Here is a 17,146-nt window from a genome sequence, read left to right as displayed (position 1 = left end):
AATAATTTTTTAGAAATTAGCAGTTTTTTGTCGGGGGAAACCCACGCTTTATCACACACCTCATTTAACTCATCTGACTCAGGGAAAACTATTGGTAGTTTTTTCACACCCCACATAATACCCTTCTTTGTGGTACTTGTAGTGTCAGAAATGTTCAATGCTTCCTTCATTGCCGTGATCATGTAACGTGTGGCCCTACTGGACATTACGTTTGTCTCCTCACCGTCGACACTAGACTCAGTATCTGTGTCTGGGTCTGTGTCGACCCACTGAGGTAACGGGCGTTTTAGGGCCCCTGACGGTGTCTGAGACGCCTGGACAGGCACTAATTGATTTGCCGGCTGTCTCATGTCATCAACCGTTTTTTGCAAAGTGCTGACATTATCACTTAATTCTTTAAATACGATCATCCAGTCAGGTGTCGACACCCTAGGGGGTGACATCACTAACCCAGGCAATTGCTCCGCCTCCACATCATTTTCCTCCTCAAACATGTCGACACACACGTACCAACACACAGCACACACACCGGGAATGCTCTGATAGAGGACAGGACCCCACAAGCCCTTTGGAGAGACAGAGGGAGAGTCTGCCAGCACACACCAAGCGCTATATATATACAGGGATAACCTTATATAAGTGTTATTCCCTTATAGCTGCTGTTTATATAATTTTTAGCTGCCAATAGTGCCCCCCCTTCTCTTTTTTACCCTGATTCTGTAGCAAGTCTGCAGGGGAGAGTCAGGGAGCCGTCCTTCCAGCGGAGCTGTGAGGGAAAATGGCGCTTGTGTGCTGAGGAGATAGGCTACGCCCCTTCACGACGTCCTTATCTCCCGCTCTTTTCTGTAATAATGGCAGGGGTTAAAATACATCCATATAGCCCAAGAGCTATATGTGATGTATTCTTTTGCCAACCTAAGGTATTATCTGTTATATTGCGTCTCAGGGCGCTCCCCCCCAGCGCCCTGCACCCTCAGTGACCGGAGTGTGAAGTGTGCTGAGAGCAATGGCGCACAGCTGCGGTGCTGTGCGCTACCTTAGTCTGAAGACAGGATCGTCTTCTGCCGCCGATTTCACCGGACCTCTTCGCTCTTCTGGCTCTGTAAGGGGGCCGGCGGCGCGGCTCCGGGACCCATCCAGGCTGAACCTGTGATCGTCCCTCTGGAGCTAATGTCCAGTAGCCTAAGAAACCCAATCCACTCTGCACGCAGGTGAGTCCGTTTCTTCTCCCCTTAGTCCCACGATGCAGTGAGCCTGTTGCCAGCAGGACTCACTGAAAATAAAAAACCTAAAATATACTTTTATTCTAAGCAGCTCAGGAGAGCCACCTAGCCTGCACCCTTCTCGTTCGGGCACAAAAATCTAACTGAGGCTTGGAGGAGGGTCATAGGGGGAGGAGCCAGTGCACACCACCTGATCCTAAAGCTTTTATTCTTGTGCCCTGTCTCCTGCGGAGCCGCTATTCCCCATGGTCCTTACGGAGTCCCAGCATCCACTAGGACGTCAGAGAAATATATATATATATATATATATATAACCTATACGCAAGTGGATTGTCCAGACCCGTCAGGTCCCTAGTGACAGTAATGCAGTAATGTGTTCTGAATGTGTATGACCATGTACTGACATGCCCCAGATGTGGATCTACCAGGAACGTTATGGTCGACAGAAACTTAGTATATGTCGACAGCAGGGGATATTAAACAGGCAAAAAATAACAATCTTGGAACCCCGAGGGGTCTGAGGGAAGCATACATATACAATTTCAATAAGACTCCCCCCACATATATCTATAAATATATATACATACATCCATGTATTGCCGGCACTCACTTGATAAACAGCATGCCCTGGTGCAGCATAATCGAATTCACAACTCCATGTAAGAAATGGCACTCAGAGTCAGCATTAGTAAGCAAAAAGACGAATCTGTATTGAAGTTGAGTACTTTCGGGGACAGCACCCCGTCCTCAGAACCTTACAGCAGATAAGACAGATACTACAATAGCAAACTTACCCACAATTTAAACCTCCAGTCACCAATCACCACTGTTCAAGCCTCCCGCGGTTCAGTCAGCGTCCACAGCTGGGACCCGACGAGCGTGACGTCACCCGGCGGAAGTGGTCACGTCGCCATGGAAACAGCAGGCTTGCGCTCCACCAGGACCGGAAGACTGCGCTCCAAGACGTGCGGCCCTCCCAGCGGCTGTCACTGCATAGCCGGTCACATGACAGTGACGCTGACTGAGCTAATCCCGGGGTTCTCGAACATGGGAACTGGCCCCAAACACCCCCACCCTAGACACAAAGTGATACACACATATCACAGCACAGATATATCACATAAGAATATGCCAACATACCACATGGAATTTAAAAACATACAATAGCAGCAGTTTAGTGGAGACTATCTCCAATTGTACACCGAGTACTCTCAATATATAGAGAAACCCAATGTACCAAAGGAGAAAGTGAATAAACATAATCACAGATATTGGACAAAAAACTGAACATATATACCCCCCCCCAAAAAAAGGGACTAATCATATAGCCTACAATCAAGTATGCCATTCAAAATCATGGACAGAAAATCACCTAAATGCAAGGAGGCATATCGTACAGCAAAACGAGGAACACCCAAGTTAATTCAAACTGTTCCAGTTTATCTTATCATTAAGACCTCCTGGTTTGATGGTACCCAGCCTCACAATCCAACGGGATTCCTAAAGCAACAGGGCCTTGGCTCTATCGCCCCCTCGGAGTGATTCTGGGACATGATCAATCATAAAATATCTAATGTCCTCTAATTTATGCTGTACGATATGCCTCCTTGCATTTAGGTGATTTTCTGTCCATGATTTTGAATGGCATACTTGATTGTAGGCTATATGATTAGTCCCTTTTTTTGGGGGGGGTATATATGTTCAGTTTTTTGTCCAATATCTGTGATTATGTTTATTCACTTTCTCCTTTGGTACATTGGGTTTCTCTATATAATATTGAGAGTACTCGGTGTACAATTGGAGATAGTCTCCACTAAACTGCTGCTATTGTATGTTTTTAAATTCCATGTGGTATGTTGGCATATTCTTATGTGATATATCTGTGCTGTGATATGTGTGTATCACTTTGTGTCTAGGGTGGGGGTGTTTGGGGCCAGTTCCCATGTTCGAGAACCCCGGGATTAGCTCAGTCAGCGTCACTGTCATGTGACCGGCTATGCAGTGACAGCCGCTGGGAGGGCCGCGCGTCTTGGAGCGCAGTCTTCCGGTCCTGGTGGAGCGCAAGCCTGCTGTTTCCATGGCGACGTGACCACTTCCGCCGGGTGACGTCACGCTTGTCGGGTCCCAGCTGTGGACGCTGACTGAACCGCGGGAGGCTTGAACAGTGGTGATTGGAGACTGGAGGTTTAAATTGTGGGTAAGTTTGCTATTGTAGTATCTGTCTTATCTGCTGTAAGGTTCTGAGGACGGGGTGCTGTCCCCGAAAGTACTCAACTTCAATACAGATTCGTCTTTTTGCTTACTAATGCTGACTCTGAGTGCCATTTCTTACATAGAGTTGTGAATTCGATTATGCTGCACCAGGGCATGCTGTTTATCAAGTGAGTGCCGGCAATACATGGATGTATGTGATTGTGCTGCTTAGCACATGTTGCAGGGCACCGGCTTTGTGTTTACCGCTGTTACCCTCTAGAGACTGTATTCCTCTACCTATATTGTGTTGAACATATTTACTCAGATTGTTTGGTGAACTTGCTGAGCTGATGGAGCCGGATATAGCCAGCCCAGCTCCTGTAGATCATGTTGGTGGTACTGGAGCCACCACGACCCCTTTGGGGGAGACTTTTAGTTTCAGCAGCATTGAAGTTGAAGGAATTTTGTCTAAAGAAGTGCTATCAGTGGAGGATGTGGCGTTCAATGCGGATGACGTATATCGTCAATTGTTGAGGTTAAAACGCCGCGAAATTGACTTTTTGTTACATAGCATTTCTTTATCTAATTATTACAGAGACCGGAAAATCCCTAGGGGGTTTAGGGTGAAAAAATAAGAATTTACTCACCGGTAATTCTATTTCTCGTAGTCCGTAGTGGATGCTGGGGACTCCGTCAGGACCATGGGGAATAGCGGCTCCGCAGGAGACAGGGCACAAAATTTAAAAGTTTGACCACTAGGTGGTGTGTACTGGCTCCTCCCCCTATGACCCTCCTCCAAGCCTCAGTTAGGATACTGTGCCCGGACGAGCGTACACAATAAGGAAGGATTTTGAATCCCGGGTAAGACTCATACCAGCCACACCAATCACACCGTACAACTTGTGATCTGAACCCAGTTAACAGTATGACAAACGTAGGAGCCTCTGAAAAGATGGCTCACAACAATAAACAACAGGATTTTTTTGTAACAATAACTATGTACAAGTATTGCAGACAATCCGCACTTGGGATGGGCGCCCAGCATCCACTACGGACTACGAGAAATAGAATTACCGGTGAGTAAATTCTTATTTTCTCTGACGTCCTAGTGGATGCTGGGGACTCCGTCAGGACCATGGGGATTATACCAAAGCTCCCAAACGGGCGGGAGAGTGCGGATGACTCTGCAGCACCGAATGAGAGAACTCCAGGTCCTCCTTAGCCAGGGTATCAAATTTGTAGAATTTTACAAACGTGTTCTCCCCTGACCACGTAGCTGCTCGGCAGAGTTGTAATGCCGAGACCCCTCGGGCAGCCGCCCAAGATGAGCCCACCTTCCTTGTGGAGTGGGCATTGACAGATTTAGGCTGTGGCAGGCCTGCCACAGAATGTGCCAGTTGAATTGTGCTACAAATCCAACGAGCAATCGTCTGCTTAGAAGCAGGAGCACCCAGCTTGTTGGGTGCATACAGTATAAACAGCGAGTCAGATTTTCTGACTCCAGCCGTCCTTGAAATATATATTTTCAATGCTCTGACAACGTCCAGCAACTTGGAATCCTCCAAATCGCTAGTAGCCGCAGGCACCACAATAGGCTGGTTCAGGTGAAACGCTGATACCACCTTAGGCAGAAAATGAGGACGCGTCCTCAATTCTGCCCTGTCCGAATGGAAAATCAGATATGGGCTTTTATACGATAAAGCCGCCAATTCCGACACTCTCCTGGCTGAAGCCAGGGCCAATAGCATGGTTACTTTCCATGTAAGATATTTCAAATCTACCGATTTGAGTGGCTCAAACCAATGGGATTTGAGAAAATCCAAAACTACATTGAGATCCCACGGTGCCACTGGGGGCACAACCGGGGGCTGTATTTGTAGTACTCCTTTTACAAAAGTCTGGACTTCAGGAACTGAAGCCAATTCTTTCTGGAAGAAAATCGACAGGGCCGAAATTTGAACCTTAATGGACCCTAATTTGAGGTCCATAGATAATCCTGTTTGCAGGAAATGTAGGAATCGACCCAGTTGAAATTCCTCTGTCGGGGCCTTCCTGGCCTCACACCATGCAACATATTTTCTCCAAATGCGGTGATAATGTTGTGCAGTCACCTCCTTCCTGGCTTTGACCAGGGTAGGGATGACCTCTTCCGGAATGCCTTTTTCCCTTAGGATCCGGCGTTCAACCGCCATGCCGTCAAACGCAGCCGCGGTAAGTCTTGGAATAGACACGGTCTCTGCTGAAGCAGATCCCTTCTTAGAGGTAGAGGCCACGGATCTTCCGTGAGCATCTCCTGAAGTTCCGGGTACCAAGTCCTTCTTGGCCAGTCCGGAGCCACTAGTATGTCCACCATTGGTCTTTCCCAATGGACTACAATCATGTGGTGAACACTGCTGACAGTGCTATCACATGATTTTCCGCCCAGCGAAGAATCCTTGCAGCTTCTGCCATTGCCCTCCTGCTTCTTGTGCCGCCCTGTCTGTTTACGTGGGCGACTGCCGTGATGTTGTCCGACTGGATCAACACCGGCTGACCCTGAAGCAGAGGTTTTGCCAGGCTTAGAGCATTGTAGATTGCTCTTAGTTCCAGTATATTTATGTGAAGAGACGTTTCCAGGCTTGACCACACGCCCTGGAAGTTTCTTCCTTGTGTGACCGCTCCCCAGCCTCTCAGGCTGGCATCCGTGGTCACTAGGACCCAGTTCTGTATGCCGAATCTGCGGCCCTCTAACAGATGAGCACTCTGCAACCACCATAGCAGAGAGACCCTTGTCCTTGTCGACAATTTTATCCGCTGATGCATCTGCAGATGCGATCCGGACCATTTGTCTAGCAGATCCCACTGAAAAATTTGTGCATGGAATCTGCCGAATGGAATCGCTTCGTAAGGAGCCACCATTTTTCCCAGGACTCTTGTGCATTGATGCACAGACACTGTCCCTGGTTTTAGGAGGTTCCTGACTAGATCGGATAACTCCCTGGCTTTCTCCTCCGGAAGAAATACCTTTTTCTGAACAGTGTCCAGAATCATCCCTAGGAACAGCAGACGTGTCGTCGGGATCAGTTGGGATTTTGGAAAATTCAGAATCCACCCGTGTTGTTGGAGCACTACTTGAGTTAGTGCTACTCCGACCTCCAGCTGTTCTCTGGATCTTGCCCTTATCAGGAGATCGTCCAAGTAAGGGATAATTAATACGCCTTCTCTTCGAAGAAGGATCATCATTTCGGCCATTACCTTGGTAAAGACCCTGGGTGCCGTGGACAATCCAAACGGCAGCGTCTGAAACTGATAATGACAGTTTTGTACCACGAACCTGAGGTACCCTTGGTGTGAAGGGCAAATTGGGACATGAAGGTAAGCATCCTTGATGTCCAAGGACACCATAAAATCCCCTTCTTCCAGATTCGCTATCACTGCTCTGAGTGACTCCATCTTGAACTTGAATCTTTGTATGTACAGGTTCAGAGATTTCAGATTTAGAATAGGTCTTACCGAGCCGTCCGGCTTCGGTACCACAAATAGCGTGGAGTAATACCCCTTTCCCTGTTGTAGAAGGGGTACCTTGATTATCACCTGCTGAGAATACAGCTTGTGAATGGCTTCCAATACCGTCGCCCTGTCTGAGGGAGACGTTGGCAAAGCAGATTTTAGGAACCGGCGAGGGGGAGACTTCTCGAATTCCAACCTGTAACCCTGAGATACTACCTGCAGGATCCAGGGGTCCACCTGCGAGTGAGCCCACTGTGCGCTGAAATTCTTGAGGCGACCCCCCACCGCCCCTGAGTCCGCTTGTAAGGTCCCAGCGTCATGCTGAGGCCTTTGCAGAAGCCGGGGAGGACTTCTGCTCCTGTGAAGGGGCTGCTTGCTGCAGTCTCTTACCCTTTCCTTTGCCTCGGGGCAAATATGAATGTCCTTTTGCTCGCTTGTTCTTATAGGAACGAAAGGACTGCGGCTGAAAAGACTGCGTCTTTTTCTGCTGGGAGGGGACTTGAGGTAAAAAGGTGAACTTCCCGGCTGTTGCCGTGGCTACCAAATCCGATAGACCGACCCCAAATAATTCCTCCCCTTTATACGGCAATACTTCCATATGCCGTTTGGAATCCGCATCGCCTGACCACTGTCGTGTCCATAGACTTCTTCTGGCAGATATGGACATCGCACTTACTCTTGATGCAAGAGTGCAGATATCCCTCTGTGCATCTCGCATATAAAGGAATGCATCCTTTAATTGCTCTATAGTCAATAAAATACTGTCCCTATCCAGGGTATCAATATTTTCAGTCAGGGAATCCGACCAAGCCACCCCAGCACTGCACATCCAGGCTGAGGCGATTGCTGGTCGCAGTATAACACCAGTATGTGGGTATATACTTTTTAGAGTATTTTCCAGCCTCCTATCAGCTGGATCCTTGAGGGCGGCCGTATCAGGAGACGGTAACGCCACTTGTTTGGATAAACGTGTGAGCGCCTTGTCCACCCTAGGGGGTGTTTCCCAGCGCGCCCTAACCTCTGGCGGGAAAGGGTATAACGCCAATAACTTCTTTGAAATTAGCAGTTTTTTATCAGGGGTAACCCACGCTTCATCACACACGTCATTCAATTCCTCTGATTCAGGAAAAACTACAGGTAGTTTTTTCAGACCCCACATAATACCCCTTTTTGTGGTACTTGCAGTATCAGAGATATGCAAAGCCTCCTTCATTGCCGTGATCATATAACGTGTGGCCCTACTGGAAAATACGTTCGTTTCTTCACCGTCGACACTAGATTCGGTGTCCGTGTCTGGGTCTGTGTCGACCGACTGAGGCAAAGGGCGTTTTACAGCCCCTGACGGTGTTTGAGACGCCTGTACAGGTACTAACTGGTTTGCCGGTCGTCTCATGTCGTCAACCGACTTTTGCAGCGTGCTGACATTATCACGTAATTCCATAAACAAAGCCATCCATTCCGGTGTCGACTCCCTAGGGGGTGACATCACCATTACCGGCAATTGCTCCGCCTCCACACCAACATCGTCCTCATACATGTCGACACACACGTACCGACACACAGCAGACACACAGGGAATGCTCTGATAGAAGACAGGACCCCACTAGCCCTTTGGGGAGACAGAGGGAGAGTTTGCCAGCACACACCAAAGCGCTATAATTATATAGGAACAACCTTATATAAGTGTTGTTTCCTTATAGCTGCTTAAATATATATAATATCGCCAAAAAATGCCCCCCCTCTCTGTTTTTTACCCTGTTTCTGTAGTGCAGTGCAGGGGAGAGCCTGGGAGCCTTCCTAGCAGCGGAGCTGTGTAGGAAAATGGCGCTGTGTGCTGAGGAGATAGGCCCCGCCCCCTATTCCGGCGGGCTCTTCTCCCGGTTTTTCTGAGACCTGGCAGGGGTGAAATACATCCATATAGCCTCATGGACTATATGTGATGTATTCTTTTTAGCCAGAAAGGTATTAACATTGCTGCCCAGGGCGCCCCCCCCAGCGCCCTGCACCCTCAGTGACCGCCGGTGTGAAGTGTGCCTGAGCGCAATGGCGCACAGCTGCAGTGCTGTGCGCTACCTCATGAAGACTGAAAAGCCTTCAGCCGCCGGTTTCTGGACCTCTTCTTACTTCGGCATCTGCAAGGGGGTCGGCGGCGCGGCTCCGGTGACCCATCCAGGCTGTACCTGTGATCGTCCCTCTGGAGCTAGTGTCCAGTAGCCTAAGAAGCAAATCCATCCTGCACGCAGTTGAGTTCACTTCTTCTCCCCTAGGTCCCTCGTTGCAGTGAGCCTGTTGCCAGCAGGACTCACTGAAAATAATAAAACTATCAAAACTTTTACTCTAAGCAGCTCTTTATGAGAGCCACCTAGATTGCACCCTGCTCGGACGGGCACAAAAATCTAACTGAGGCTTGGAGGAGGGTCATAGGGGGAGGAGCCAGTACACACCACCTAGTGGTCAAACTTTTAAATTTTGTGCCCTGTCTCCTGCGGAGCCGCTATTCCCCATGGTCCTGACGGAGTCCCCAGCATCCACTAGGACGTCAGAGAAATGTCCCTACAATAGGACGTAACAATCCGGACTTTGTCCGTAAATGGGTTGCCATACTCAATAAGTGTGCCTTCGACCTTATCATTCTAGTCGTGGAAGAAGCCAATAGAGAATTACACAGTACAAGACAGAAAATCGCCACCTATGAGAGGGAGCATAAGAGTACGCTGGAGGAGGACACCAGCTGCAATTGGCTGCAGAGACTGGAATCCCAGTGTGACCAATATCGTATGGAGCTCCTGAAATTCAAAAGGAGCAAAAGGTTTGCAGTGGATGCCGACTACGATGAAAATCGTGTGTATAATTGGCTGGGCGGTGGTGGCAATCAAGGCAATTCTCTTTCCCTGTCTAAACGCAGACCATGGCAGAGGAATAGATCTAATCAACGCAATATTGATAATAGATCTAGTACTGATAGTGACTTTGTGATTTCCGAATCTGATGAGGGTAACAGGTCTGGTGCAGTCCCTTTAGGTGCAGCAAAAAAAGACACGTCAAAGACCAAAGACGACCTCCCACCCGCAGGGGTGGCCAGAACCAGAGGAACCAGAAAAGCACAAGACAAGAAGAAAATCTAATTTTGAATCTTTCGGATAGGACCCTGAGCCCGTTAGAATTACAAGTTCTAAATAGGGGTCTCAGTTTTGTACCCACTAATTTTTTTAATGAATTTAATTGGAAGCGGGATCTCCATCAGTTTTCACGTAAACTTAGACTGAAGGAACATTTTCATGGGAAGCAATTTGATAGTGGTAATCCAGTATTTTCTTCATTTTTGAAAAAATCATCCAGATCCACATTTGATCCGGTTTCAAATAATCCATCTATTAGAACATTTAGCCGATTATTGGATGAATCAGTCAATAAATTTACTCAGGTACCACATCAAGTTAGACCCAATTTATCTAAATCTGAGTTTATGGCTCTACAACAACTGAAATCCTATGAAGATATTACTATCAGACCAGCTGATAAGGGGGGCGCCATAGTCGTCCAGAACCTGGGGGACTATAAGAATGAAGTAATGGCGCAACTCTCAGATCATTCTGTTTATAAGAAATTACAGAGTGACCCTACTGCTAAATTTCAGAGTGAGTTATTTGCTATTCTTAAAGAGGCAGTTCAAAGTCACAAAATTACTAGTAAGATCTGTGAAGTATTATGCGTGAAATATCCTAGAGTCCCAGTACTCTATACGATTCCCAAATTGCATAAAGATAGTCAGAAACCACCGGGAAGGCCGATCATCTCGGCCAGAGACTCTTTATACACGAATGTCTCCCAACTGTTGGACTGTGTACTGCAACCCCGTCTCATGGCTCAGGACACCTTCCTCAAAGATACTACTACCTTTTTGAAGCTCTTGGATGATTTCCAGGAAGTCCCCCCTGGAACTTTACTGTGTTGTTTGGACATTAGTAGTTTATATACTAGTATTCCTCATGAGGGGGGTCTAGAAGCCATGAAGGGATTCATACAGTCTTTTGTTCCACAGGAGGAGTTTGATCATTCTCTGTTTATGCAGTTGCTTGAGTTGACGCTATGCCGGAATTATTTTATTTTTGATGGTTGTTTTTATTTGCAACTAAGGGGGTGTGCTATGGGTTCTCCCGTAGCACCTTCCTATGCAAATGTGTTTATGTTTGCGCTTGAGAGTCGGATGTTCTTCCAGAATAGTCGTTATCGGGGGAGCATCCTACTCTACAAGCGCTACATAGACGATGTGTTCCTGTTGTGGACGGGTGGTCAGCATGAATTTGAAAATATGATGCTGGAGATCAATGTGTTAGATACCCCAATTAAGTTTACATACACGTCAAGTAGTACAGATGTGAACTTTTTAGATGTTCATGTGATACTATCTAACAGCCGTTTCACTACAGAGGTATATACCAAGGCTACCGACAGAAACACGCTACTTGTAGCATCTAGTCACCACCCGACGGCTCTAAAACAAGGGCTACCACTTTCCCAAATGATGCGGGTTGCCCGCATTTGCAGCAATGCCGCTACGGTTCCTTTGGAACTTGATATAGTTGTTGATAAATTTTTGGCTCGTGGTTATAAGAAGAAGTCCCTTTTGGTTCAAAAGGCTAGGGTGTTAAACATGTCTAGATCTGAATTATTAAGCCCTCGTAGTAGGAATCAAGATAAGATCCTGCCCTGGGCCAGTGACTATACAGTGGCTAGTCCGATAATTAAACAAGCCACCAAAGCTTTGTGGCCCATTGTGAGCACTGATAGTGAACTCCCAATGTTTAGGGGTAAACGACCAGTGGCAGCCTTTAGACGAGGTAGTAACCTTAAAGATCTTTTGGTGCACACTGATATTACAGGTCGTAATGCACCACAGATCCCGAATGTTTACAGAAAACCGTTTGGGTGTTACTCATGCAATGACTGTACTACTTGTCGTTTTATTGTTCCATGCACCAAGTTTAAACATCCACATGTTGACAAAATGTATGATATGAGGTTTGTCTTAACCTGTAACATGTCGTTTGTGGTATACGTGGTGGTCTGTCCTTGTGGGTTATTCTACGTAGGACAGACCACTCGTAAGTTTAAGGAACGCATGAACGCGCACAGATCAGCAATTCGCTTATCATTAGCAGGTAAAGATATTGATCAACCGGTTCCCCGTCATTTCAAGCAACTTAAGCATAAATTAGAGGACATTAGATATTTTATGATTGATCATGTCCCAGAATCACTCCGAGGGGGCGATAGAGCCAAGGCCCTGTTGCTTAAGGAATCCCGTTGGATTGTGAGGCTGGGTACCATCAAACCAGGAGGTCTTAATGATAAGATAAACTGGAACAGTTTGAATTAACTTGGGTGTTCCTCGTTTTGCTGTACGATATGCCTCCTTGCATTTAGGTGATTTTCTGTCCATGATTTTGAATGGCATACTTGATTGTAGGCTATATGATTAGTCCCTTTTTTTGGGGGGGGGTATATATGTTCAGTTTTTTGTCCAATATCTGTGATTATGTTTATTCACTTTCTCCTTTGGTACATTGGGTTTCTCTATATATTGAGAGTACTCGGTGTACAATTGGAGATAGTCTCCACTAAACTGCTGCTATTGTATGTTTTTAAATTCCATGTGGTATGTTGGCATATTCTTATGTGATATATCTGTGCTGTGATATGTGTGTATCACTTTGTGTCTAGGGTGGGGGTGTTTGGGGCCAGTTCCCATGTTCGAGAACCCCGGGATTAGCTCAGTCAGCGTCACTGTCATGTGACCGGCTATGCAGTGACAGCCGCTGGGAGGGCCGCGCGTCTTGGAGCGCAGTCTTCCGGTCCTGGTGGAGCGCAAGCCTGCTGTTTCCATGGCGACGTGACCACTTCCGCCGGGTGACGTCACGCTCGTCGGGTCCCAGCTGTGGACGCTGACTGAACCGCGGGAGGCTTGAACAGTGGTGATTGGTGACTGGAGGTTTAAATTGTGGGTAAGTTTGCTATTGTAGTATCTGTCTTATCTGCTGTAAGGTTCTGAGGACGGGGTGCTGTCCCCGAAAGTACTCAACTTCAATACAGATTCGTCTTTTTGCTTACTAATGCTAAATATATATACAGTTACAAGGCAATAACAGCCTGTTAATTTTTTACCCAGTAAATACCGTTGATGCCGACAGGGCACCCACAAACAACTGTGTCTCCCCTAGTGTGTTTACTTTTTTAAGCACACAAATACTAATACTTAATTTTCCGAATCAAGTACCGTCATGCGCCGGCGAAGCCGACAGTTATCCCCACAGCAGCTTGTGACAAAGCCCTCACACATGTCGACATATGTCGACTAACAGATAGTGGGTAAACAAACAGGGAAACACTGAATTTACGTATCACAACAAAGATTATGCGCCCCTTTATAAAACATAATGCTATATGACTCCATATAGCATTAAAAAAACACTGTGCCCCCCCCTCCTTCTTACTATACAGCAAGCCTTGGCGGGGACCTGAGGAAAATGGCGCTGACTCCGCTGTGAGGGCTAAGCTCCGCCCCTTCTCGGCGTGCTTAAGCCCGCTCAAAAAATATATATAAAAATACATATATTGAGCTGGGGGAACCTATATACAGGGTATAACCCCCTGTATATAAACATAAATAGAATGGCTGCCCAGGGCACCCCCCCTGCGCCCTGCACACTCGGAAACCGTTCGTGTGTGGGAGCAAAGGCGCGCAGCGCGATCGCTGCGGCACACTGGCTGGGTGACATACCCGGTGTCCGGGCAACTAAATATGTCCCCCTGCAAGCGATCTAAGTCAGTATATGCCGCCCAGGGCGCTCCCCCCCAGCGCCCTGCACCCTGCAAGAGCCGATTGTGTGCAGGAGCAGGGAGCGCAGCGCTACCGCTGCTGCTCCCTCCGTTTCGCGTTACACTGGCGGGGTGAACATACCCGGTGTCCGGACACCTAAATATGTCCCCCCGCCAGAGATCCAAACCTCAGCAACATGCCGCCCAGGGCGCTCCCCACCAGCGCCCTGCACCCTGCCAGAGACGTTGGTGTGTGGGAGCATGGAGCGCAGCGTTATCGCTGAAGTTACCTCCGTTACTGAAGTCTTCTGCCGTCACTGAAGTCTTCTTTTCTTCCAATACTCACCCGGCTTCTTTCTTCTGGCTTCTGTGAGGGGGGTGACGGCGCGGCTCCGGGAACAAGCAGCTAGGCGAACCAAGTGATCGAACCCTCTGGAGCTAATGGTGTCCAGTAGCCTGAGAAGCAGAGCCCTTAAACTAAGAAGAAGTAGGTCCTGCTCCTCTCCCCTCACTCCCACGCTGCAGGGTGCCTGAAAATAAAAAACCTAACAAAGTCTTTTAGAGAAATTCAGGAGAGCTCCCCTAGTGTGTGTCCCATCACTCCTGGGCACAAAGTCTAACTGAGGTCTGGAGGAGGGGCATAGAGGGAGGAGCCAGTTCACACCCACTTTAAGTCTTTATAGTGTGCCCAAGCTCCTGCGGATCCGTCTATACCCCATGGTCCTTTTGGAGTCCCCAGCATCCTCTAGGACGTAAGAGAAATTAAAAAATACAATTGCAATGGGCCCAGTGCAGTGTGAGTGACATGATGGTACACAGAGGTGCAATGAAAAGGTAACGCTGGGTATATACCATGTGACCCAGCAATGCGATATAACAATACATGGACGTGATGTATCGTTCTATAAGTACACAGTGTCAACCGTAGAATAGCCACATTGAACCAACAGCACATCCAATGGGACGTCTCAATCACTGACCGGATACGATGTATCGGGGGTACACACTATATGATGTGTACGATTTATATCATGCCGATCCATGACCAGAATATATCATATAGGGGAAGATGTACTAAGCAACGATAAGAGTGGAGAAGTGAGCCAGTGGAGAAGATGCCCATGGCAAACAATCAGTTGCTCTGTATAATTTTATAGTATGCAAATGATACTTCAATGCTGATTTGTTGCCATGGACAACTTCTCCACTGGCTCACTTCTCCACTCTTTTCACTGCTTAGTACATTTCCCTTTTAGTGTGTATTCAGCTTAACTCTCAGTACCTATTCATTTCTGTGTACATTAAGCATTGTCCAGGAAGCATATTATTCCTGGTTCAACTCAATCATATATCCTCTTGAATTGGGCTTGAATTGACGGTTGTTGGGATGTCGATGCTCAGAATACCGACCATGGCATCACGATGATCAGAATCCCAAAAGAGGAAGGAAAGTATAATTACCTTCCCCCACTGGTACCCTAACCCTACCCGCAGCCTAAAACTAACCCTTCCAACCCTCTCCCCCCTGCGCGGCTTACCTCTCCGGCAGGCTGGCGGATGCTCGTTCAGGATCCCGGCAATTGGGATTCCAGCGCTGGGCTGGTAACCCTATTTGGGATGTCAGTCTCGGCATTCTGAGTAGCGTCGGGATTCTGACTGCCAGGGATCCCGACCGGTCCCATCTACACTTGGGGATCAAGGCATGCTTGGCTAGGCTACATTTACTGAATAAAATATGAAGAAAGCCCACACAAGGCGTTTGCTATGTTTTGTCGTCATTATCTGGACACTCATGTCGACAAGTGCACAATGTTGACTGACAAAATTTCAACATTCATAATGTCATCACTAATATTAAGCGTGACCCCAAAAGTTTATTTTTAATTGACAAATTTAGCTGTGTCAACGTTTTGACATGATGACTACATCCACAGATAAGCCCTGGCAGTTACTTCTCTTTGCAGGGCAGTGTGATGTGCAAACTTTCCCAGAGTAGGATGTATCAATAACAAATTGACACATGTAGTCTTAAAGCAGGAGAGGAGATAGTGAGTATATATAATTATTGTTTATTTATATGGTGCCACAAGGGTTCTGCAGCGCCTTACAAAGTACATAAATAAATGAGCCAAACAGGAAAACAATCGGGGTATCCAATTAGAAGCGATCTGTTTTTCAGCCGATAAAAACAGCCTGATACCGCAATTTTGACCTGTGGTTATTATAGACCCTGCGATCGTGCAATAACACATGGATTCCGAGATGAGGCACCCGAAGCATAATCCCCGATAAGTGCCATCATCGGGTGGAGGAACACACAGCATCGGGGGTGCTTGGATAGCCCCTGGCGAACCTATTAGCAGCAGTATATTACTGACGTACAGCACAAGACAATGTAGGACAAGTACATGGTATATAAACATTGGTGCATCAGGGGACAGGACACTGACATAATCCATGGTGGCAGACACTGAGAGTTACAAAGGGTGCCGTTGTAGGAGTATGGAGTAGAGAATTGAGAGAAAAAAGCACCGATAGATAGATAGATAGATAGATAGATAGATAGATAGATAGATAGATAAGATAGATAAGATAGATAAGATAGATTACAGCAGGTAACTGCACCCATTCCCATGCGTGCTCCCTCTACTAACCTGACAGCAGGACCTCTCCCCCACCTGCCCGGCCTCTGTCACCGCTCAGCGGGGCCTCTTCTTCTATGAACCTTATGTCGAGTAGGGGAACTAAATAAACAGTCGGCGGTTCCCCCTCTGCAGCCGGAGACACTGCCGCCCGTGACAAAACGTCTACAGCCCCGCAGCCGCAGACCCTGTACTACACCTAACTACACTGCCCATACAGGAAGCAGCGCAGAACTACAACTCCCACAATCCCTCTCACCAGAGGAAAAACTTTATTTGCATAATTACGAGCAGGGATGGCTGGCGCAGTCACTGACCAGAGAGAGAGAGGGAGCGAGCGCTTCAGCTGGTGTTGCAGGAGGAGAGCCTTGCTCAGGATGCAGTCGTTTATGATATGCTTAGTTCACCAATATGTTCGCGGAGAGAAGTAGCGTACAAAATAAACAATGATATGATACAATAAAATACTACTGTCTAGTGGGTAATAATGATTATGTTTAATGTACTGCATTACTTTCCTAGAGGTAAGGTGCACAGTTGCTGCACTGTCTTGCACCTACAACTGGCATCAGTGACTGATTGCCCAGAGAACTTCAACTGGGTACCTCCTGGGTTACATGGACTGGCTGCAGATCCGTGGTGAACCAGTGCACTGTAGACCCTACAGATCCGGACCTGGGGTTACACACTCCTGTGCAACCAGTTTTATTTTGTGCATAATTTCTTATGTAAGTATTTTGTTCTCTGCCACCTAAAATGTGTTTCGCTGATTTCAATATA

General features: G+C 47.3%; 1 protein-coding gene across 1 annotated transcript in view; it reads right to left on the bottom strand.

Moving 5' to 3' along the window:
- The window catches only part of MICU1 (mitochondrial calcium uptake 1), a 540,637-nt gene extending 524,031 nt beyond the window's left edge, over positions 1–16,606 (bottom strand). The window contains exon 1 of the mRNA XM_063961487.1: positions 16,379–16,606. The gene's annotated coding sequence lies outside the window, so the exon portion shown is untranslated. The remainder of the gene's footprint in view (positions 1–16,378) is intronic.
- Between the last annotated feature and the right edge of the window lie 540 nt (positions 16,607–17,146).

Source organism: Pseudophryne corroboree, chromosome 3 (assembly GCF_028390025.1).
Source record: "Pseudophryne corroboree isolate aPseCor3 chromosome 3, aPseCor3.hap2, whole genome shotgun sequence".
In the NCBI taxonomy this organism is placed as follows: Eukaryota; Metazoa; Chordata; class Amphibia; order Anura; family Myobatrachidae; genus Pseudophryne; species Pseudophryne corroboree.
Note: the sequence above shows the minus strand (reverse complement) of the source record. Positions and strands in the feature narration are given on the sequence as shown.